The sequence below is a fragment of the Aquarana catesbeiana genome, linkage group LG03 (assembly GCF_042186555.1).
Source record: "Aquarana catesbeiana isolate 2022-GZ linkage group LG03, ASM4218655v1, whole genome shotgun sequence".
In the NCBI taxonomy this organism is placed as follows: domain Eukaryota; kingdom Metazoa; phylum Chordata; class Amphibia; order Anura; family Ranidae; genus Aquarana; species Aquarana catesbeiana.
In genome coordinates, this window is record NC_133326.1 from 708,035,174 (window position 1) to 708,060,870 (window position 25,697).

General features: G+C 46.0%; 1 protein-coding gene across 1 annotated transcript in view; it reads left to right on the forward strand.

Moving 5' to 3' along the window:
* Window positions 1-211: 211 nt before the first annotated feature.
* Window positions 212-25,697, forward strand: part of LOC141133626 (beta-1,3-galactosyltransferase 5-like) — a 38,868-nt gene continuing 13,382 nt past the window's right edge. Inside the window, exon 1 of the mRNA XM_073623106.1 lies at window positions 212-272. The gene's annotated coding sequence lies outside the window, so the exon portion shown is untranslated. The remainder of the gene's footprint in view (window positions 273-25,697) is intronic.

The window sequence follows — 25,697 nt, forward strand, 5'->3', positions numbered from 1 at the left end:
AAAAAAAACCCTTGCCCGTAAAATATGACGGTTCCGGCTCAGAACTGCGCATGTGCAGTTCCGAAGCATGCCGAGAGTCTCCGATCATTCCCGATGATCTCTCTGACACTGCTCACTGCTGCGCCTGCTTACTTGTGTGTCCTGTACCCTCCCCCTTCCTTCCACAGCGCGCCTTATTCGATTCTGCACAGGAGATGCTGGGAGGGGGAGGGGTGGAGTCAGCCTGCAGTGGAACAGGACAGACTGTAGTGTCTTCAGCTTAGCAGAGGAGGGTAAGCTACTGATTAGCTAAATCAATGTCTCTCATTGCTTTGTGGTCTTAGTGGGCAGGAGGAGGGGGGCAGAGAATGGGCTGTGTACAGTAGATCGTTTTTTGTGTCAGATATTTTAGAGCTTTGTTTCTAAAACTGATTAGGGAGGATTTTTTCTGAGATCTCCCAAAATCTCTAAGTATTACCTGCACTGCTTACCAGTCCAGCCCAGGCACAGCCTCTTCAGTCATCTCCAGAGTTACCACCTCATGTGTCTCCGGCACTACAAATCCCAGCATGCCAGGAGGGGAGGCAGCTGCTGTATATTGTGTCTGTATAGTGTGTGTACTGTTTGCTCATAATACAATTGATTATGTATTGTGCTTGATGGTCTTGAGGTGTTTATTCCTATATTTTTTATTTGAATAAGTAGTAGTGTGCACATTTGGTCTCCTGTATTATATCCGCAGCCTCTGACCGTCTCCTGTATTATATCCGCAGTCTCTGACCGTCTCCTGTATTATATCCGCAGTCTCTGACCGTCTCCTGTATTATATCCGCAGTCTCTGACCGTCTCCTGTATTATATCCGCAGTCTCTGACCGTCTCCTGTATTATATCCGCAGTCTCTGACCGTCTCCTGTAGTATATCCGCAGCCTCTGACCGTCTCCTGTAGTATATCCGCAGCCTCTGACCGTCTCCTGTAGGATAAAACCCACCCAGAGCCACCAAGCTGGAGCCTTTTGACTGATTCCTGCACGGTGCAACTGAGAGGAGGTCAGTGACAGCTCCGCCAGGCCAGTCTGAGGGGGGATCACTGATGTAAGGGGGGAGTGAATACAATAATGTAAGGGGGCACTGATATAAAGGTTTTCCCCTAAATTAGTAACTCCCCTTACCTTAGTGTATTCACTCTGCGGAAGGTGGTCTCTGGTCACCAGAGTGCACCCACATCAGCGTTCCTGGCATTCCCCTTTACATCAGTCAGCAGGATTCCCCCTTACAGTGCAAGGGGGAACTCAATCTGCGGACCCTGATGTAATTGGGAACTCTGATGTAAAGGGAACACAGTGGACTCTGATATAAGGTGGTCTCTGGTCACCAGAGCCCCCCCTCTACATCAGAGTTCCACCTTAGATCATGATTTGCAACGTTCCCCTTTACATAAGAGTTTTGTTTTACTGTAAGGGGGAATCCTGCAGACTCTGATGTAAGGGGGGACTCTGTGCTGACTGGGTTCTAGTACCCTAACTTAAACACATTGCTAATAGCACTAGATATGTGTTTATAGTTTAAATATTGATATTTGCACTGTTTAGCACTAAAAACTGCAATTTTAGGTACTTTTTTGCAATGCCAGTAAAAAAATGTGGCTGCCAGTAAATTGCATGATTATTTGCCAGTAAAAAATTGGTGCTGTTTGTAAATTTTGGTGTCCTGACAGTAAATTTTGCTTTGTAGGGTTGGCAACACTGTCTCGTGCGCATGCGCAGGAGTGACCTCATTGCGGCTCTGGCCAGTCACAGCGCCGAAGCTGCGAACCATGAAGGAACGCAGAGGGAACGTGTCAGCCCCCATCGGCGGTAACCGGGCGATGCATACTAGAACATTATGCTATTGTCTTGCAGGGTTTTTTTGTGTTTATTTTTTTTTTTTCGCTTTAACATTTGTTTTACCCCCAGGCTCCAGTCACACCTGAGCGATTTGGAATCGTTGACGGAACCGCCGTGATTCTGCCCGCAATCCTAGAACTGCAGAAAACGCATTAAAGCATTTTGCGATGCCAACATTTCTTAATGGCACTCCAAACGTGGTGCGAGTTTGCCGTGATTGTTGAGCGACAAAACGCGCTACAATCGCGGCAAACATCGCAAACCGCAAATGCCCCTGCGCTCTGTGCCAAGATTTGGTACATCAGCTTCTTTGGAGCATTTTTGGAGCAGAGGGAGGCCCATTCAAATGAATGGTGCTGTTCCACTATAAAAAAAAAAAAAAAAAAAAAAAGCTTAAAAAAAATGCAGCTGTCGCTATGCTACACTCAAGTGTGAATAGAGCCTTAGGCTGGATTCTCACCTATGCATTTTTAGTGCTTTTTGCATTTTGTAGATTTGCACTACAGTCCATTCACCATGGTTTCCTATGGAACACGTTCTGTAGTGCAAATCTGCAAAATGCAAAAAGCACTAAAAATGCCATAGGTGTGAATCCAGCCTTAGGCATGAAGGGTTTAAACATTCACCTTGGTCCATCAAACCTGTCATACATCTTATCATTATGTGGCATCTGTCTTTACCTCCTTACTCACATTTCATTTCCTCATTATGTAAATATAGCTTCTAGTTTAGGCAAAACTCCCAACGTACAAAAGATGAAAGCCTAGTTCCAAGAGATGGACGGCTTCTCACACCTAAATATTAGAATGGCCGGATCCTCCACCATTGCAATATACAGTTGTGCTCATAAGTTTACATACCCTGGCACAATTTATGATTTCTTGGCCATTTTTCAGAGAATATGAATGATAACACAAAAACTTTTCTTTCACTCATGGTTAGTGTTTGACTGAAGCCACTTATTATCAATCAACTGTGTTTACTCTTTTTAAATCATAATGACTTTAGATAACTACCCAAATGACCCTGATCAAAAGTTTACATACCCCAGTTCTTAATACTGTGTATTGCCCCCTTTAACATCAATGACAGCTTGAAGTCTTTTGTGGTATTTGTGGATGAGGCTCTTTATCTTCTCAGATGGTAAAGCTGCCCATTCCTCATGGCAAAAAGTCCTCCAGTTCCTGTAAATTCTTGGGCTGTCTTGCATGAACTGCACGTTTGAGATCTCCCCAGAGTGGCTCAATGATATTGAGGTCAGGAGACTGGGATGGCCACTCCAGAACCTTCACTTTATTCTGCCGTAGCCAATGACAGGTTGACTTGGCCTTGTGTTTTGGATCATTGTCATGTTGGAATGTCCAAGTACATCTCATGCACAGCTTCCTGGCTGATGAATGCAAATGTTCCTCCAGTATTTTTTGATAACATACTGCATTCATCTTGCCATCAATTTTGACCAAATTTCCTGTGCCTTTGTAGCTCACACATCCCCAAAACATCAGCGATCCACCTCCGTATCTTTCATCATAGGCCTTGTTGACTTCTCTCCAAATGTAGCGTTTATGGTTGTGGCCAAAAAGCTCAATTTTGGACTCATCACTCCAAATGACTTTGTGCCAGAAGGTTTGAGGCTTGTCTGAGGCTTGTGCTGTTTGTCATATTGTAAGTGGGATACTTTGTGGCATTTGCGTAGTAATGGCTTTATTCTGGCGACTCGACCATGCAGCCCATCTTTCTTCAAGTGCCTCCTTATTGTGCATCTTGAAACAGCCACACCACATGTTTTCAGAGAGTCCTGTATTTCACCTGAAGTTATTTGTGGGTTTTTCTTTGCATCCCGAATAATTTTCCTGGCAGTTGTGGCTGAAATTTCAGTTGGTCAACCTGACCGTGGTTTGGTTTCAACAGAACCCCTCATTTTCCACTTCTTGATTAGAGATTGAACACTGGTGATTGGCATTCTCAATTCCTTGGATATCTTTTTATATCCCTTTCCTGTTTTATACAGTTCAACTACCTTTTCCTGCAGATCCTTTGACAATTCTTTTGCTTTCCCCATGACTTAAGGCCCCTTTCACACGATCGGACCGTTGACGGCGGACCTGAACGGGCGCTCCATGTTAGCCTATGGAGCGACGGATGTCAGCGGAGACATGTCCGCTGACATCCGACCCCATCCGATCCGCTAAAAGCAGACGGATGGCTCTACGTCCAGGTCCGTCGCTGGCAGATCGGATCGGGTGAGATCTGATGAAAACGGACATGCTGTCCGTTTTCATCCGATCCCTCCATAGGCGGCAGCGGCGCCTGACAAGCCCCTCCCCGCTCAGTGAGCAGAGAGGGACCTGTCATCCGCTGGCTCAGCGGAGATCAACGGATAGATCTCCCGCTGAGCCGGTGGACCGAACCCCCAAACATTATATATTTTTCTTTTTGACACCATAGAGAATAAAATGGTGGTCATTGCAATGCTTTCTTTTACCACGTATTAGCGCAGCGGTCTTATAAGCACAGTTTTTGGGGGAAAATACACTTTATTTTAATTAAAAAATAAGACAACAGTAAAGTTAGCCCAATTTTTTTTCTATATTGTGAAAGATAATGTTACGCCGAGTAAACTGATACCTAACATGTCACGCTTCAAAATTGCGCCCGCTCGTGGAATGGCGACAAACTTTGGCACTTATAAATCTCCATTGGCGACGTTTAAACATTTCTACAGGTTACCAGTTTAGAGTTACAGAGGAGGTGTAGGGCTAGAATTATTGCTCTCGCTCTAGCAATCATGGCAATACCTCACATGTGTGATTTGAACACCATTTTCATATGTGGGCATGACTTACGTATGTGTTCGCTTCTGCGCGCAAGCTCAGCGGGACGGGGTGCGTTAGAAAAAAAAAAAAAAATTTAATTTACTTGTTATTTTTAATTTTTACACTGTCCTTTAAAAAAAAAAAAATGTGTCACTTTTATTCCTATTACAAGGGATGTAAACATCCCTTGTAATAGAAAAAAAAGCATGGCAGGACCTCTTTAACCACCTCAATACTGTGCATTTTCGCCCCCTTCCTGCCCAAGCCATTTTTCAGCTTTCAGCGCTGCCGCAATTTGAATGACAATTTCGCGGTCATACAACACTCGACCCAAATGAAATTGTTATCATTTTTTCCCCACAAATAGAGCTTTCTTTTAGTGGTATTTGATCACCTCTGTGGTTTTTATTTTTTGCGCTATAAACAAAAGAAGAGTGACAAGTTTTAAAAAAAACACAATAATTTTTACCTTTTGCGATAATAAATATCCAATTTTTTTTCTTTAAAACAAATTTTTTCTCAGTTTAGGCTGATATGTATTCTTGTACATATTTTTGGTAAAAAAAAAATCGCAATAAGCGTATATAGATTGGTTTGCGCAAAAGTTATAGTGTCTACAAAATAGGGGATAGTTTTATAACATTTTAATTTTTTTAAATTTTTTTACTAGTAATGGCGGCGATCTGCGATTTTTATTGTGACTGCGATATTGCGGCGGACACATCGGACACTTTTGACACATATTTGGGACCATTCACATTTATACAGCGATCCGTGCTATAAAAATGCATTGATTACTGTATAAATGTGACAGGCAGTGAAGGGGTTAACACTGGGTGGTGATGGAGGGGTTAACTGTGTTGCTAGGGGAGTGATTCTAACGGTAGGGGGCGGGGACTCACTAGGGGAGGAGACCGATCGGTGTTCCCCTGTACTGGGAACACACCATCGGTCTCCTCTCCTCTGACAGGACCGTGGATCTGTGTGTTTACATACACAGATCCACGGTCCTGCTGTGTTACCGGTAATCGCGGGTGCCCGGCGGACATCGCGGCCGCCGGGCACGCGCACCGGGTGCTTAGTGACACGGCGCGCGCGCGCGATCGCCGGCGGCGGCGCGCGCGCGCCCCCTGGTGGCCCAAGAAAGCGAGGACGTCATATGACGTCCGCCTGCAACGAGAGCTGCGCCGCCTGGCCGTCAATTGATGGCCAGCGGTCGGCAGGATGTTAATGTGAGATCTGGGGTCAAAAAAGATCTCACAGTTACACTTAAATGCAATAAGAAAAATAAAATAAAATAAATGTCTTTTTAAAATTTTTTAAAAAAAATTCCCCTTTAAGACCATTGGGCACAAGTGACGTTTGACGTCACTTCCGTCATCCAATGGTATGGAGCCGAGTGGGGGCCATCTTTCCCTCACTCAGCTCCATGTTACTGAGGGGATAGGACCCGATCGTCTCCGCCACTACCGGCGGCAGTAAGCGGCGGAGATGACCGGAGCGCGGCGGGAGGGGGTGGGGCACCTCTCCCGCCAACCGATAAAAGTGATCTTGCGGCGAATCCGCGGCAAAGACAACTTTTATCCTAAAGAGGACCGTCCGCCGTTGCAGAAAATACAGCCGTTCTGCCTCTCTACGAACGATTCCCGGGTTTCCGGTGGACATCGGGTCAGATGGACCCACTGATCGACTCCCGCTGCGTCCAATCACAGCGGAAGCAGGGCTCCAGCGGCGCGCACACGCCCCAGAGCCCTGAAGAAGTAATCATATTCCTTCTTTGGGCTTTGGGGCATGCATGCGCCGCTGGAGCCCCGCTCCCGCTGTGATTGGATGCAGTGGGAGTTAATCAGCAGATCCATCTGACACGATGTCCGCCGGAAACCCGACGGCGGCGGCCTGCTAGTAAGAAAGACAGTGATCTTGTGTTCCTGCTGAGCAGAAACACAGATCTCTGTCTTTCTTCAGTTAAGCACATCCCCCACAGTTAGTAAGCACTCCCCAGGGACACATTTAATCATTTCATATTGGGGCACATTGTAGAAGCTGGAGGAGTTTCCCTAGATCCAGCTAAGGTACAAGTAGTGCAGGACTGGAACTCCCCCAAAAAGATTGTCACTAAGCTAAGCTCCTTTCTGGTAATGCCAAAGGTTCATCCATAGGTTTGCCCAAATAGCAGCCCCACTTACCCAGCTGTTGAGCGGCCACATCACCCAGAAGAAAGGCAGTTCTTCACCCTCCATCCAAGCCCAGTGGCATCATCCCCAACAACAGGCCTTTAAAATGCTTAAACAAAAACTGTTTGTGAACGGGTGACCACCTACGCAGGCTGAAGCCTCCGGCCTACTGAGAAGAACCCCCATAATTACAGCTCCTTCTAATTGGAGTTACTAGCCTTAGTGTGGGCCATCCCCAAAAAGTTTGCAAAGTACCTCACCGGGGCAGACATAGAGGTTTTCATGGACCACAACCCCCTTGCCTACTTGGACACAGCAAAGTTAGAGCAAAGATGAGTTTCCCGCCTGTATGCATGGACACATGGGCCCATCAGTGCTGCCCATCAGTGCTGCCTATCAGTGCCCATCAGTGCTGACCCGACCCGGAAGTGATGCCCGCTTGTGTATGCCGCCGTCTGTAGTCCCCACCATCCAATTCCTTACATGGACTAATCCCCCCAATAAGAGCTGACTCATTCCCCTATTCCACCTATACCCCTTGTACATGATATTGTTGTATCCAGAGTGCGCCATATTATTCTTTTGTTTACTGTATATGCTGCTTTACTTTGCCACCTAATCTAGGTTAGAATTTCCTTTTTATGTGTTCTTATATGTTTCCTCTTATTCCTCTTTGTGTGTTTTATGATGCTTATCAGGCTGCCATGGGGACGGTGACATTCTTCACTCAGCTTCAGGTAGGATACTGAGGAGCATCAGTTATTGCCATAGAAATTCCTGGTTCATATAAAAGGCTAATGTTGTCCCAGAACACGGCTCAGTGTCTTCTACAACACAGGACGGACAGGTAGGAACAACACGGGAGGGGGAGCTCCATCCCAACCAGACAATCTTCTCTTTATTACATTTCTTACAACGTTCTGTAGAGATTCTGCTTTACTGATTGGTGGTCTTCAGAAGCAGTGGCCACTGGTGCTCAACATTTCGGAGAGACGAACGGCAGTGAATATTCATTCGCTATTGCTACACAAGTGGGTATACTCAAGGTGCAGGGCCCCGGCCCAGCCTTTTTTAAAGCCAATCATAGCCTCAGGAATCCATGCGTCCGGCACCCTGCATGTAGATTAGGGGGCCGTACGCCCCTTATGGAGCGGCCACCACTGTTCAGGAGATAATTCAGGAAAGATACAAAGGGATTCATTATCATAGATCTTCTTGATATTCCTGAGAGATTATTGAAGAAAGTGTTCCAATGGTGTTCCACCCAGGACAGATATTTCAAAGTTCCCAGGTCTGTACACCTCCTGTACCCATTATGAGGGGTTCTCACCATCCCTAGTATGAGGGGTTCCACCATCCCTGTGCTGGCTCCCAGGTCTGTACGCCTGCTGTGCCTACTATGAGGGGTTCCCACCATCCCTGTGCTGGCTCCCGGGTCTGTACACCTGCTGTGCCCATTATGAGGGGTTCCCACCATCCCTGTGCTGAGTTCCTGGGTCTGTACACCCACTGTGCCTAGTATGAGGGGTGCCCACCATCCCTGTGCTGGCTCCCTGGTCTGCACACCCGCTGTGCCTATTAGGGGGGGTTCCCACAATCTCCAAACTGAGTTCCTGGGTCTGTACACCTGTTATACCCATTATGAAGGGTTTCCACCATCCCTGTGCTGAGTTCCCAAGTCTGTTCACCCACTGTGCCCACTATGAGGGGTTCCCACATCCCTTTGCTAAGTTCTTAGGTCTGTACACCGGCTATGCCCATTATTAGAGGTTCCCACCATCCCTATGTTGAGTTCTCGGGTCTCTACACCTGTTGTGTCCATTATGAGGGGTTCCCACAATCTCCAAGCTGAGTTCCTGGGTCTGTACACCTGTTATGCTCATTATGAGGGGTTCCCACTATCCCTGTGCTGAGTTCCTGGGTCTGTTCACCTGCTGTGCCCATTATGAAGGGTTCCCACATCCCTTTGCTGAGTTCCTGGGTCTGTACACCTGTTGTGCACATTATTAGATGTTCCCACCATCCCTACACCTGCTGTGCCCACTATAAGAGGTTCCCACTATTCCTGTGCCAATGTCCTGGCTCTGTACACCGGCTGTGCCCATTATGAGGGGTTCCCATCATCCCTGTGCTGAGTTCCTGGATCTGTACACCTGCTGTGCCCATTATGAGGGGTTCCCACCATCCCTGTGTAGAACTATCGCCACAACATATTAACCACGTGCCTACAGGGCACCTTTACCCCCTTCCTGCCCATGCCAGTTTTCAGCTTTCAGCGCTGATGCACTTTGAATGACATTTCTGTGGTCATGTAACACTGTACCCATATGAAATTTTTATCATTTTTTCACACAAATAGAGCTCTCTTTTGGTGGTATTTAATCACCACTGGGGTTTTTATTATTTGCTAAACATATAAAAAAAATGAACATTTTTTAAAAACAACAACTTTTTTTAAAATTTCTGTTATAAAATTTTGCAAATAAGTAACTATTCTCCTTCACTGATGTACCCAAATTACATTTTTATCATTATATTTGAGACAGATAGAGCTTTTCTTTTGGTGGTATTTAATTGTATTTAATTGTAATCTACTTATCTACTTCAGTGTATTTGATATATGTATATAAAGTCAGTCTAGTATATATATATATATATATATATATATATATATATATATATATATATATATATATATATATATATATAGTCTGCAGCATCCAGTCAGTGTAGCCTAGAGATCTACATTCTACAGTGCATTCCGTGGTGTACTATTTCGAATCTACTTCAGGCAGTGTATTTGATATTTATATACAGTCAGTTTGAGTAGTGGCCCGTCCATAGGGGGCGCCCGGACGCCGCCCCCCCTCCTGTAGTCACCACAAAAAAAATAAAAAAAACACATTTTTTTCTAAAACGGCCCCTTTAAGAAAAAAAAATGTGAAAAAAATGTCCTTTAACTAAGTGCACTTTGTTCGAGCACCGGACACAGTGCACTATGGGAAGCACCACGTAAATGCAATCACGAGATTGCAGATGTGGCGCTTCATTGGTGGGGTTTAGAACTGCTTTGTGGCGCAATCCATTGCGTCGAGCAGCATCCGCCCGGTGCCTGGCCGGGTGCTTTGTTCTCACTGTGAGAACAAAGTCACTTCCGGCGGGCTACAAAAAGATGGCCGCCGTGAGGACTAATGCCCTTGTGTTCAGTGGAGAGGGGAGGCCCCTCCCCTCTCCACTGAACACACGGAGAAAGCCAGGAAGTAGCTACAGACGCAGCTTGAATGAGTGCTGTGCTGCTGGAACCTGCTGCTTCACTAATGAGGACACAGATATAAGGAGGGGCTCCGCTGGGGACACAGATGTAAGGAGGGGCTTTTCTGGGGACACAGATGTATGGAGGGGCTCCTCTGGGGACACAGATGTAAGGAGGGACTCCACTGGGGACACAGATGTATGGAGGGGCTCCTCTGGGGACACAGATGTAAGGACGGGCTCCACTGAGGACACAGATGTAAGGAGAGGCTCTGCTGGGGACACAGATGTAAGGAGGGGCTCGGCTGGGGACACAGATGTAAGGAGAAGCTCCGCTGGGGACACAGATGTAAGGAGGGACTCCACTGGGGACACAGATGTAAGGAGAAGCTCCGCTGGGGACACAGATGTAAGGAGGGACTACGCTGGGGACACAGATGTAAGGAAGGACTCCGCTGATGGGGACACAGATGTAAGGAGGGACTCCGCTGGGGGGACCTGATGTAAGGAGGGACTCTGCTGGGGGCATCTGATGTAAGGAGGGGCTCCGCTGGGGGCACTTGAGGTAAGGACGGCTCCGCTGGGGACACAGATGTAAGGAGGGACTCCGCTGACGGGGACACAGATGTAAGGAGGGACTCCGCTGGGGGCACCTGATGTAAGGAGGGACTCCGCTGGGAGCACCAGATGTAAGGAGGGGCTCCACTGGGGGCACCAGATGTAAGGAAAGACTCCGCTGGGGGCACTGATGTAAGGACAGACTCCGCTGGGGGCACCTAATGTAAGGACGGACTCCGCTGGGGGCACCTGATGGCATCTGGTGGCAGGCAATGTGGCAAGTGACACGCTCAGGGCTTCCTACTGATTCTGCATTAAGGTGAGTTGAATGATTTGATTTTATATTACAATGTAATAATAGAAATAATGACCTAACAACCATGGTGCCAGGATTATTGAAGTGCTAACACCAGATGTTTGGAGTATCTTTATTTGCTGATTGTTAAACTTTCTAGAATACACATATTTCTATTGTTGTGTAGGGTCTGGGCCCACTGTCCCTCCCTTTCTGCCTCCGTCTTCCTCCATCCCTCGTTCATCTCAGATGCTAACCACACCACCTTAGAGCCACGCCCACTATTTTGCTGAAACCACGCCCTATTGTCATCAAGGGGGGGGTCAAAAAGGAAGGGCGAGGTCTGGTGCCCCCCCATCCTAAAACTTCACCAGCCACCACTACTCTGCATCTGCAGCATCCAGTCAGTGTAGCCTAGATCTACATTCTACCGTGCATTCCGTGGTGTACTATTTCTAATCTACATCAGGCAGTGTATTTGATATACATACATAGTTACATAGTAGGTGAGGTTGAAAAAAACACACGTCCATTAAGTTCAACCCATGTGTGTGATTATATGTCATTGTATATCCCTGTATGTTGCAGTCGTTCAAGTGCTTATCTAATAGTTTCTTGAAACTATCGATGCTCCCCACTGAGACCACCGCCTGTGGAAGGGAATTCCACATCCTTGCCGTTCTTACAGTAAAGAACCCTCTACGTAGTTTAAGGTTAATCCTCTTTTCTTCTAATTTTAATGAGTGGCCACGAGTCTTGTTAAACTCCCTCCTGCGAAAAAGTTTTATACCTATTGTGAGGTCACCAATATGGTATTTGTATATTGAAATCATATCCCCTCTCAAGCGTCTCTTCTCCAGAGAGAATAAGTTCAGTGCTTGCAACCTTTCTTCATAACTAATATCCTCCAGAGCCTTTATTAGCTTTGTTGCCCTTCTTTGTACTTGCTCCATTTCCAGTACATCCTTCCTGAGGACTGGTGCCCAGAAGTGGACAGCATACTCTAGGTGCGGCCGGACCAGTGTCTTGTAAGGTGGGAGAGTAATCGTTTTTTCTCTGTAGTTGATCCTCTTTTTAATGCATGCCAATATTCTGTTTGCTTTGTTAGCAGCAGCTTGGCATTGCATGCCATTGCTGAGCCTATCATCTACTAGGACCCCCAGGCCCTTTTCCATCTTATATTCCCCATCCTAAAACTTCACCAGCCGCCACTGGTCAGTCTAGTATATATATATATATATATATATATATATATATATATATATATATATATATATATATATATATATATATATACATATATATATACTCTGCATCTGCAGCATCCAGTTAGTGTAGCCTAGATCTACATTCTACAGTGCATTCCGTGGTGTATTATTTCTAATCTACTTCAGGCGGTGCATTAGATATATATATACAGACAGTCTAGTGTATATATATATATATAAATATATATATATATATATATATATATATATATATATATACTCTGCAGCTTCCAGTGTAGCCTATAGCTACAGTGCATTCTGTGGTGTACTGTTTCTACTACTTTTCTGGTGGTTTACACAGTGCGCAATACAGTGCAGCCGTAGTGCAGTTGCTACTACTTTTCTGGTGGTGTACAAAGTACACAATACAGTGCAGCCGTAGTGCAGTTGCTACTACTTTTCTGGTGGTGTACACAGTACACAATACAGTGCAGCCGTGGTGCAGTTGCTAGTACACTTCTGGTGGTGTACACAGTACACAATACAGTGCAACCGTAGTGCAGTTGCTACTACTTTTCTGGTGGTGTACACAGTACATAATACAGTGCAGTGTGGTGTTGCAAAACAAAATATACATCATGTTCGGAAGGCCACCAAGGAGAGGCAGACGCTCACAGGCCACTAAAAGAGGGCAAGCAGTCTCTGTGTCTACAGTCAACAGTGCTGGTCGTGGACATGGTTCATCCTCTGCAGGTGGCCGTGGGGCACGCTTGTCCTTTTTTCTGCTGCTGGCCGTGTTATTGAACCAGAACATGCAGAAGAGTCGGTGGAGTGGATAACAAAGTCGTCCTCATCCTTCTTATCCTCTGTCACCCAGGCTCAGACCAGTTGCTCACAGATCCAATCAAGCTCTGTATGACCTCCCTGAGTAAGGGGGGTCGCAGACTTTCTGGATCCCCTGAAGAAGCTATTGGCGAAACGCTCAGTGATCCATTGGTGCTGATAATTGTGACTCCATCTGTTTGGCCCCCAGCCAGAAGGAATCTGCTTGGACCACAGTGTCATCATTATAGGGCCATCCATGTGGTTTTTGCCCATTTTCTTCAGTTATCTGGGCCATATGTCACAAAGGAACTATTTATCTGTGGACACCATCTCTGACCCAGTTCCAGTGGACCGTAGGGGACATTCATACTGGATAGAGGCTCTACCCTTGCCTCCATCACAGAGGCTCTACCCTCGCCTCCATCACTCCACGTTTTTGCCCTTGGTGGCACAAAGCTTTACCGATTCTATGCTTACGGCAATAGAATCCAACCCATCCGGTAAGCGTATTCCATCTTTTCACTTACTTTGAAGACTTCTGAGTACACGGTTGAGAAGTTGAATGTATTGCCACACGGATCACTTACCTTGATTGTGGACTTTTGTGTTTATAGCAACACGGCATTTTTGGGACATTATGTGTATGTGCACAGAGATCACTTATACATGTTGTTTTAGCGCTACATTTATTTAATATACGTCATTCGTTCTTGTCACATGGTTTGTAGCAGCTTATCCATTCACTGTCCATCCTCATTTTTTAGGGTAGCGCAATAATTATTCCCCCCTCAGAGTAGTTTGCCTTCCAATGCAGCTGCCAAAGTGGCTATTACACCGGCTCTTTGTCCAAGTCACTCCTTCCGTAGCCCCACCATCATGCACAGAGGAGTCCCCCGAACTATTCGACCACAGTGTCTGGTACATGCTGATGGAGGATGCACAGCGATTAGAAGGCTCCGATGTTGGTTCCCAGGTTATGGAAGGGAGTAACGTGAGCCTAGAGAGAGGGGGTGCCCAAGAAGGACAAGAAACTGGCAGTCATGTTCCTCCAGCCGCAGCATACTGCCAAGTTTGCTCCAGTGACGACGAGGGAGGGGATGATGAGGTCACTGACTCTACTTGGGTACCTGATAGAAGAGAGGAGGAGGATAGAGGAGGAGGAGAAGGAGGCACAACCTCAATGAGGCAGGATGTCCTCTAGGGGGCAACCTAAGGGCTACATCACACCGCAGAGCTCCGCAGGTGCAGGGTGCTGCTGACTCCCCGCTGATTTTGAAAAGTTCCTTGGTGTGGGCCTTTTTTGACCAGACATGTGATGGTCTCCCATGCAGTTCGTTGGCAACAGCACTTGAAAGACTCACATCAAAGAGAAAGGCGGACTTCTCCTTGCTCTTCATCTGGGATCTTCAACCCCACTATACCTCCAGTCTTCTCAAAAACCTGCACTGAGAGGAATGAAGGTATAGCAATAGGTGTCCCAAGTACTTGCAGCCAATCTGCTATCAGTACACCTCCATCTGATTTTAGCAGGCAAATTTCCCTACCCCATTTACTAAACCTTAAAAAGAAATTCGGTCCCAGCCATTCACATGCTCAGCATCTGAATGCTAGATTGGCCAAATTGCTAGCACTGCAACTGCTGCCTTTTCAGCTGGTAGACTCTGCTCTGTATCTCAGTGGCAGGTTCCAAAATGCCATTTCTTTTTACGGAACACCATTTCGGCTCTCTAACGGCATGTGGAAGGCAATGTTTTGGCCTCGTTGGACAGGGCGGTCAGCAGTAAGGTGCATATTACCGCTGATTCATGGTCTAGCAGGAATGGACAGGGATGTTACCTTTCCTTCATGGCACAGTGGGTAACTCTGCTGGCAGCTGGGAAGGATGCAGGATAGGGTTCAGTATTGTTGGAGCTTGTTCCGCTACCACGCCTCAAAAATGCTAGTGGTGATTCTGCCACAGCTCTCTCCTCCACCCCCCCTCTTATTCTTCCTCTATGGCCTCTTCTGCTGATTTCTTCTCTGAACCAGCTGTGCTCTGTAAGTGTTCAAGGGCCTACGTAAGCACTCAGGCAAAAAGATGCCATGCGGTGCTTGAGTTGGTCTGCTTAGGGGACAGGAGCCACACTGGGGCAGAGATTCTGTCAGCTCTGCAGGGGCAGGCTCAGAGGTGGTTGATGCCACGCCAGCTTCAGCCAGGAATGTATGCGACAATGGCACCAACCTTCTCTCCGCCCTCCGACAGGGACACTTGACCCATGTCCCATGTTTGGCACACGTCCTGAATTTGGTGGTGCAGCGGTTCTTGAGCAGGTATCCAGGCTTACAGGATCTCCTGAGGCAGGCCAGAAAAGTCTGTGGTCATTTCCACCGGTCATACAATGCCAGTGCTCAGCTGGCTGACATTCAAAGGGAATGCAACCTGCCCACTAACCGCCTCATTTGTGAAATGCCCACCAGGTGGAACTCAACTTTGGCAATGCTGCAGCAGCTGCACTTGCAGCAGAGGGCCATCAATAAGTACCTGTGTGAGTATGGCACCAGGACAGGGTCAGGGGAGCTTGGCTTTTTTTCGCCATGCCAGTGGCTACTGAATAAGGATGCATGCACTGTCCTGTCACCATTTGAGGAGGCCACAAGGATGGTGAGCAGCGACAATGCATGCATCAGTGATACTGTCCCTATTGTCTTCCTGTTGGAGCACACGCTTCGTGCACTTGGAGCAGAACACCGGGAGGAAGAGGAGGACTTCCTTACCTCTCCAGGCCCCGTTTATCCAGATAGCATTCCTGTGTGCCCGCCAAACACACAGGAAGAAGAGGAGGAGGAGGATTGTGTCAGCATGGATGTAGAGGATAACACTCAGCAGCAGTCTTTAAGGGATGGTTTTCAGTCCCCAGAAACCCAAGGAGTTGTACGTGGTTGAGAGGAGGTAGTTCCTGACAACATCATCCTCAGTGACCCAGAGGACTCACAATTGAATGTGTCTGCAAACTTACGCTGCATGGCCTCCTTAATTCTGCAAAGCCTGCGAAAGGACTATAGAATTTGTGGTATCAAGAAGAGGAATCACAGATTACTGACTGGCAACCCTTCTTGATCCACGTTACAAGGGTAAGGTTGCAGAACTCAGCCTGCCTTCGCAGAGGGAGCAGAGGATGAAACATCTTCAGGAGGCCATGAAGAAAGGCTTGTGCAATGCATTTCCACACCCTGGGAGGTTACAATCTCCTGGTGCTGAACAACGTGTTGCTGAGGCTTCGTTCAAAGAGAGGAACAGCAGTGGAGAAGGTGGCCGGCTGACCGGTGCCCTTAGACAATTTTTCAGTCCTCAGCGCTAAGGTCTGATCTGTTCAAGCAACCATCACCAGCGTCTGCATTACATGGTGCATGAATATCTTGGGGCAAGAGCAGACTTGGAGACCTTTCCAACAGACCATCCACTAGGTTGCTGGGTCTTGAGGATGGGCCACTGGCCAGAACTTGCTCAATATGCAATTGAGCTACTGGCCTGTCCTGCATCCAGCATTCTTTCTGAACGCACATTCAGTGCTGCTGGAGGGTTTGTAACAGATCATAGAGTGCACCTCTCCACAGGCTCCATTGATAGGCTCACATTCATAAAAATGAATCAGTCTTGGATTAGCAGCAGCTATCAAGCACCTGATGCTGATGTAACTGATTGATTTTTCTATGGATGTGGGATCCCTTGAAGACTGCCTATGCTGAGTGACTTTTCTATTCCTACTGAATCTTGATGATGCTAGCTTCCAACAATATTTTTAATTCAGGGCACCACCACCACTGCCTAAGGCCCAATTTGCCCCTGTTTAACAGGGGCATGTAATTACAATTTTTTATCTAATATTTCACAGCAGGGCCCGTTCTGCACCCACCAAGAGTAACTGTGAGGGCTTATAGGTTTGTGGCACCACCACCACCACCACCAAAGGCCCAATTTTTTCTGCCCCTGTTTAACAGGGGCATGTAATTACAATGTTTGATATAATATTTAAAAGCAGGGCCTGTTCCTGCGCACAAGAGTCACTGTAAGGGATTGCAGTGTTCTGGCACCACCAACACCTAAGGCCCAATTTTCTGCAGAGTATATAGGGCAGGACATATAGTATATATACTTATGTTCGGAGTATATAGTGCCTGGGGGCCCCCCCACGCCATTTTTTTAAAAATTTGGGCACGAGGTTCCCCTTAATATCAACTTATCTAAGACCCCTTTCACACTGAGGCGCTTTACAGGCTCAATAGTGCTAAAAATAGCGCCTGCAAAGTGCCTGTAAAGCGCCTCTCCTTTCACTCCAATCTGAAAGCCCGAGTTGCTTTCACACTAGAGCGATGCACTGGCAGGAGGCTAAAAAAAGTCCTGCAAGCAGCATCTTTGAGGCGCTGTAGGAGCAGTGTAAAAAAAGCACCCCTGCCCATTGAAATCAATGGGCAGTGCCGGTGCAGCAGCGCTTTTAATCCTTTTTCGGCCATTAGCGGGGGGTTAAAAGTGCCCCACAAGCATCCGAAAAGCGCCGCAAAAACAATGGTAAAGCACTACTAAGAATAGCGGCGCTTTACCGCCGACACCTGGGCGTTGCCAGTGTGATAGTGCCCTAAGGATAGCCCTCTGTACAAATTGAATCCAATAATTGATCACAACAAGTTACTTTGAGTAGGCAGTCGGATTAGAAGGTCGAATTCGTTCAGGGAAGAGAAAAATCCCCTCATTATTCCAGGATGTCATCACATTACTGCTCTGTTAGTTAGGCATTTCCATGAGCAAGTTCAGCACCAAGGACGTCACTTCACAGAGGGAGCAGTAAGGTCTGCAGGTTTCTGGATCGTAGGGATGAAAAGGTGTATATCGTCCATACTCCACAAATGTGTCAAGTGCCAAAAACTAAGAGGAAAGCACCTACAACAACAGATGGCAGAGCTGCCAACTGACCGATTAAGCACTGAACCTCCTTTAACTAATGACGGCATGGACATATTTGGCCCCTGGACTCAAGTGACAGGAAGAACTCGTGGCAGAGTTGCTAACAATAAGTGATGGGCTGCGCTGTTCACTTGCTTGAGCATTCGTGCAGTGCACATCAAAGTGATAGATTTTTTTTCTGTGCCAGGACCTATAAAGTTACTTAGATCTGACTAAGGTCACGCTCTGATGCATTTCGTCATCGCAACTTCTTTGGAGGAAGTCGTGATGACGAAACGCAACAGAGTGACCTTACGCAACCGGAAATTACCTGTGCGTTCCATGATCAGGAAAAGACAAACCAGGAAGTAAGCGGTGCACGCTACCTTCCTATAGCGTGAGTCTAATTATCTCCTGGGTCGTAGGGAATGCTTATCGATGCCTAGATAGTCTTATATACAGTTTTCGACTGATGGCAATGGATGGAATGTACTGACTTTGATTTTGAATAAAAACGTGAGAGAAAAACGATATCACACTATATGAGCCTTTCTTCTATCCGAGTACCGGTGGAGACCCCAGGACAAGTTGTGACCCCCTCCATGATATTGAGGCTGGCAGTTGCTAAACATATCAATGCCTGATGTGTTCATCTCTCTGGTGTGTGAACCCCAAATGAGAGTGTGACGCACGCGTGGAACTGGTATAAGTGGGAGTTAAAAACCAGAGTGAACAAGTCTTGCTTTTTGTTTGCTGGGTTTGCTGGATTGCATTTTTGGGGCTTTTCCTTTTAGTTTTTCAATCACCTTTTTCTGTCACTTTTTAAATAGCTTTTTTTTTTTTTTCTCTGGTTCCTTTAGTCTATCAATTAAGGGGGGTGGGTAATTGCTCACAGGTGCCTATATAACCGGGTGTAGAACTCAGTCTGAGCGTGCTCAGTCTGAGTTCTGGAACTTTGTGTAAGTGGAACTGGTATAAGTGGGAGTTAAAAACCAGAGTTTAAAACAGGAGGTTATAACAGGGGTCATAGTACCTGTGTAGTGTGAGTACCTGAGTGTTTTCTGAGTAGTGTGTGTGGATCGTTAGTACTTGTGTATTGTGTACTGTATACTTGAGTATTGCGAGTGCACGTAGGTCTGCGACTGTTCTGCGATTGCACGTAGGTCTGTGAGTACCTGTGTATTGTCTTGTTGTGTACCTGTGTATTGTCTTGAGTATTAGTGCCAGGAAGCTAGCTGTTAGGTAATTTGGACAGGGTAAAATCCCCAAATCCTCACTAAATTTAATAGGTACGATGCCCGGCGGGTGTGGAGAGGCGACTCTTTGTACATCTTGCTGCATGTATGCGTTCCTTGATCATCAGATCGAGGGCGAATACTGCTGTGCAAAATGTAAGCGCATTGTTTCCCTGGAAGCCCAGGTTCTGAATCTGGGGAAGCAACTGTCAGCACTGAGAAGTCCCTCCATACTAAAGGAGAGCCAGGAATGTACAGGGCAGGTGCCGGCAGGGGCCAGCACAGAGGCGGTGGAGACAAAGAGGTGCAGGCACTAGCAAAGAGTAGATGGGTGACAGTCAGGAGGGGTAGAGGGGGAAGTGCCAGAGAGGCCGATCCAGGACTGGAGCATCCCAATAAGTACGCTCCATTGAGTGACATTGGTAAAACCAGTCAAGGACCAGCACTGCTGGAGCTGAGGGACTCTCCTAGCTGCCAGGGGAAGAACTCCTCCAGTGAGAGTGGGGGGGCAGCAAAGGGAAAGGAAAGACAGATTCTGGTGGTAGGGGACTCAATTCTTAGAAGGACAGAGAGGGCAATCTGTAACCAAGACCTGAAGCGCCGAACAGTATGTTGTCTACCGGGCGCTCGGGTTCGGCTGTCATGGTGCACGTTGGCACCAATGACAAAGTCAGAGGCAGATGGAGTGTCCTAAAGAACGATTTTAGGGACTTAGGAGCTAAATTGAGGAAAAGGACCTCCAAGGTAGTATTCTCAGGAATACTACCGGTACATCGAGCCACACCAGAAAGGCAGAGGTAGATTAGGGAAGTAAACAAGTGGCTGAAGAGCTGGTGTAGTAAGGAGGGGTTTGGGTTCCTGGAGGACTGGGCCGACTTCTCAGTCGGTAACCGGTACTATAGAAGGGACGGACTGCACCTAAATGAGGAGGGTGCAGATCTGCTGGGAATGAAGAAGGCCAAAAAGTTAGAGGAGTTTTTAAACTAGGTGATGGGGGGGAGGGTCCAGAGACAGTGATAGCCAGCGGGGAAGATATTCCAGAGGGTAGTATTGGGGGCATTAGTGGTAGGTTAACCAAAGCACAAAAACACAAGGTGAGTATAGTAGCAAGTCCTAGTTGCAATATTGAAACACCCAATACGAGGACAATATGCGACCGGTCTAAACTATGTGGCATGTTCACTAATGCCAGGAGCATGGCGGACAAGATGGGTGAACTAGAGATGCTGTTGTACAAGGAGGATTTGGATTTTGTGGGAATTTCAGAGACCTGGTTCAACAGCTCTCATGATTGGCTGGCAAACATTCAAGGGTATACCCTATACCGCAAGGATAGAGAGGGTAAAAAAGGGGGAGGGATATGCCTATATATCAAGAATAATGTACAAGTGAATGTGAGAGATGACATCACTGGAGGTGGAATCTTTATGGGTAGAGCTCCAAAGGGATGAAGCTAAGGGGAAAATAATACTGGGAGTATGCTATAGGCCCCTAACCTGAGGGAGGAAGTGGAGACAGATCTCCTATCACAAACTGGATTAGCAGCAAGGATGGGAAGTGTTATCATAATAGGGGATTTTAATTATCCAGACATAGACTAGGCGGAGGGAACCGCGCATTCATTTAAGGCTCGCCAGTTCCTTAATGTCTTGCAGGACAATTTTATGGGTCAGATGGTAGACGCACCAACTAGAAATAAAACATTACTGGATCTACTGATTACCAACAATACAGACCTGATCACAGATGTGGAAATACGGGGCAATTTAGGTAACAGCGATCACAGGTCAATTAGTTTCAGTATAAATCACACAAATAGGAAACATGAAGGGAACACAAAGACACTGAATTTCAAAAGAACCAACTTCCCTAAACTACAAACCTTGCTAAAAGGCATAAATTGGGATAAAATATTAAGAACAAAGAATACGGAGGAGAGATGGGTTTGCTTTAAGAGCATATTAAATAAGGGCATTAGCCAATGTATCCTATTGGGTAATAAATTTAAAAGAGCGAACAAAAATCCTGGATGGCTTAACTCCAATGTAAAAATGCATATAAAAGCAAAGGAGAAGGCCTTCAAAAAATACAAGGTTGAGGGATCATCCTCAGCATTCAGACTTTATAAAGAATGCAACAAGAAATGTAAGGGTGCAATTAGGACGGCTAAGATAGAACATGAACGACACATAGCGGAGGAGAGCAAAAAAAATCCCAAGAAATTCTTTAAGTATGTAAACAGTAAAAAAGGGAGGACAGACCATATTGGCCCCATAAAGAATGAGGAAGGACATCTGGTTACAAAGGATGGGGAGATGGCAAAGGTATTGAATTTATTCTTCTCCTCAGTCTTCACGAGTGAATCGGGGGGCTTCAGTAACCAAAACTGCAGTGTTTATCCTCATGACACAACACAGGAAGCACCTACATGGTTAACAGAGGACAGAATTAAAATTAGACTTGAGAAACTTAACATTAATAAATCACCGGGACCAGATGGCTTGCATCCAAGGGTACTTAGGGAACTCAGTCAAGTGATTGCCAGACCGTTGTTCCTAATTTTTACAGACAGTCTATTGACTGGAATGGTACCAGCTGTTTGGAGAAAAGCCAATGTAGCACCAATATTTAAAAAGGGCCCAAAATACATTCCTGGGAATTACAGACCAGTTATCCTAACATCAATAGTATGTAAACTCTTGGAGGGGATGATAAGGGACTATATACAAGATTTTAGTAATAAGAACGATATCATTAGCAGTAATCAGCATGGATTCATGAAGAATCGTTCTTGCCAAACCAATCTATTAACCTTCTATGAGGAGGTGAGTTGCCATCTAGATAAAGGAAGGCCTGTAGATGTGGTGTATCTGGATTTTGCAAAAGCATTTGACACAGTTCCCCATAAACGTTTACTGTACAAAATAAGGTCTGTTGGCATGGACCATAGGGTGAGTACATGGATTGAAAACTGGCTACAAGGGTGAGTTCAGAGGGTGGGGATAAATGGGGAGTACTCAGAATGGTCAGGGGTGGGTAGTGGGGTTCCCCAGGGTTCTGTGCTGGGACCAATCATATTTAATTTGTTCATAAACGACCTGGAGGATGGGATAAACAGTTCAATCTCTGTATTTGCAGCTAAGCTAAGCAGGGCAATAACTTCTCCGCAGGATGTGGAAACCTTGCAAAAAGACCTGAACAAATTAATGGGGTGGGCGACTACATGGCAAATGAGGTTTAATGTAGAAAAATGTAAAATCACGCATTTGGGTGGCACAAATATGAATGCAATCTATACACTGGGGGGAGAACCTCTGGGGGAATCTAGGATGGTAAAGGACCTGGGGGTCCTAGTAGATGATAGACTCAGCAATGGCATGCAATGCCAAGCTGCTACTAATAAAGCAAACAGAATATTGGCATTAAAAGGGGGATCAACTCCAGAGATAAAACGATAATTCTCCCGCTCTACAAGGCTCTGGTCCGGCCGCACCTGGAGTATGCTGTCCAGTTCTGGGCACCAGTCCTAAGAAAGGATGTACTGGAAATGGAGCGAGTACAAAGAAGGGCAACAAAGCTAATAAAGGGTCTGGAGGATCTTAGTTATGAGGAAAGGTTGCTAGCACTGAACTTATTCTCTCTGGAGAAGAGACGCTTTAGAGGGGATATGATTTCAATTTACAAATACTATACTGGTGACCCCACAATAGGGATAAAACTTTTTCGCAGAAGAGAGTTTAATAAGACTCGTGGCCACTCATTACAATTAGAAGAAAAGAGGTTTAACCTTAAACTACGTAGAGGGTTCTTTACTGTAAGAGCGGCAAGGATGTGGAATTCCCTTCCAACAGGTGGTGGTCTCAGCGGGGAGCATTGATAGCTTCAAGAAACTATTAGATAATCACCTGAATGACCGCAACATACAGGGATATGTAATGTAATACTGACACATAATCACACACATAGGTTGGACTTGATGGACTTGTGTCTTTTTTCAACCTCACCTACTATGTAACTATGTAACTATGTATGTAACTATGTAACTATGGATTCTGGTATGAGGTGCACTGTCTTTTATCATAGTAGGATCACCACATGTGTATCTTCTGGGACTTTTCTCACCATCTATCAGCTGTACCTACTTGTGTGGTTTTAACACATGAAAGCTGGTCATAATCTATTATGACAGTAGTGCTGCCGTAGTGATTTTAGACACTTGAGCTGGATTTGTTGTACTATTCTCATTACTATTTGAATAATACTACAAGATATGGTCAGAGACTGCAGACATACTACAGGCGACAGTCAGAGACTGCGGGCATACAGGGGTCCTCGCGCTCGCAGCATGTCAGTCCTTGGTACTCTTGTTGGTGGCCTGTGTCCTGCGGCACCCCATGTGACAGCCCCTCACATCAAGATGGCAGCACGGAAGTGCTTCCTGTTATAGACAACAAATGCATCACTTCTACCACACCCTCCGGAGATCATTTCCTGTTTAAAGTGGTTGTAAACCCATACAGAACACTTTTAACTATAGGTAAGCTTATAATAAGACTTACCTGTAGGTACTGGAAATATCTTCTAAACTTGTACGGTTCAGAAGATATTTACCATATAAGCTTGCTCCGACGTCATCGGTGCATGCGCACTGAAGCAAGGGCACGATCATGCCGTTTCTATAGTGCCCGTGCCGTGACCGTCGGCTCCTGCGCGATGCATACTAGCCCATTATGCTTTTACTTTGCAGGGTTTGCAGTAAATGAAAGAGGACATAAAACCCATCAGGGTTTACTTCCTCTTTAATCACTATAAAGCTAAGAGGTTCCAGAGAGAGAGTGCTCAGTTGTTTTAGAGCTACCCACAGTGTGTACCTGTTCCTTGCCGTGTGATATTGCTACCTGACCTTTGCTACGTTTATTGACTTTGATCCTTTGCTGCCTGCCCTGACCTTCTGCTACATTTGACTTTGATTATTGGACTTCACCTTTTGTACTACGTTTTTGGAAACTGTGCTGGGTTCACCTCCTGAGTATCCTTATCCAAGGTGTGTACTCCTGCTATTGGGCTCCCCATACCCAAACACTGACACATTTCTCCTGTTTTCAATATTACAGCTCTATCCACATAGACTGTTATATGATCGCTCCGCTCCTGCACACTCTGCCAAATGAACAATCTATGGCTGTGTATTTAGTGAGAATGATCACTGATTGCGTAGAAAAACATGCACCTCAAAAGGGTTGGTAGTGATCTGCTGGAGTAGGGGAGTAGATGATGCAGGGTGTGTGCTAATGAGGTCAGCTGGTTAACTCCTTCCTGTGTCACACCCCAAGGTCCATACAATAAGTAATTAAGAAGTTTTTTCATACAGCCAGTTGGACACTGAGGAAAGAGGAGTGAAGATAAGTAAGTAACTGGGCACGTAGACAGTCTTATCAGCAGCAGGGATTGTTAGAGAAATTCCCACCTCTCCCATCCTGCAGCCAGTCTACGTGCTTAAAAAAACACATAATGCAAACAGTAAAAATTAGCTAATTAACTGGGCAAGTAAACCAGCCAAGGTGACCAGACTATTCGGCATGTACAACCCTGAATACAAAGTACTGTACAATACACATTATTACAAGTATAAACAAGTATTAAACTAGTATTATTATAAGTATAAACACATAGATAGATGAGAAGACAGACAGAAACAAAAGGGGATCCAAATAACAATGGGAGGGAGATGCTTAGGAGGCACACAGTGAGAGAGACTTGCTTACACTAAACACATTATGGCAGGCGACCCCAGTGGTTTGAGCTTATTACAATAACATCTACAGTCATTGCTGGTTTGAGGCTTAGAGGCCACTGATATGTATATGGAACCTCCAGTTCCCAGAGTCTGTGTGTTTTGGGGAGATATGGACTTCAATCCAAACAAGACCACCAAATAAGGGTCCCCCAGTCACCCCCCCCCCCCCCCCCCAAAGAGTAGTGTTCCCTTAAAAGCCAGGGCTCATAGTCAGTAGGCAATAGGCTAGCCTGCAGTCCCCTCCAAAAGCCTCTGTCCAGGATGAGTCTGTCACGAGGTGAACTTATCCTTTAAGAGGGGATATGATAGTGATATACAAATCATTGAATGGTGACTCCAGCATTTGGAGAAAACTATATAACCTAAGGTCACTCATGAAGACATGCGACCACACAATGAAGTTGGACAAGAGGCAGTTCAATCTCAAACTGCATAAGGGGTTCTTACTATTAGAACAGTAATGATATGGAGCTCCATTCCACAGTTGATTGTGTGAGTATTTTTTTTCATTTATTTGTCTAATTTCTGAACAGGATGCAACTCATAAAGGCAAATTAAACTTTCAGTTGTGCTTCAAAACAAAAGGTGAGCACAGTTTTTAGTTGGATTTCTTTAAAAAGCAGTCACAACCTGAGTAAAAAAGCCTGTTCCCTGCCAGCATGCTGCAGAGAAGGACACTTGCTGGCTGTGTGGAAGCAGTGGTCTCCCTGCAGAGGTCCAACACACTCCCAGCTGAGTTCAACCTATAGCTGTGC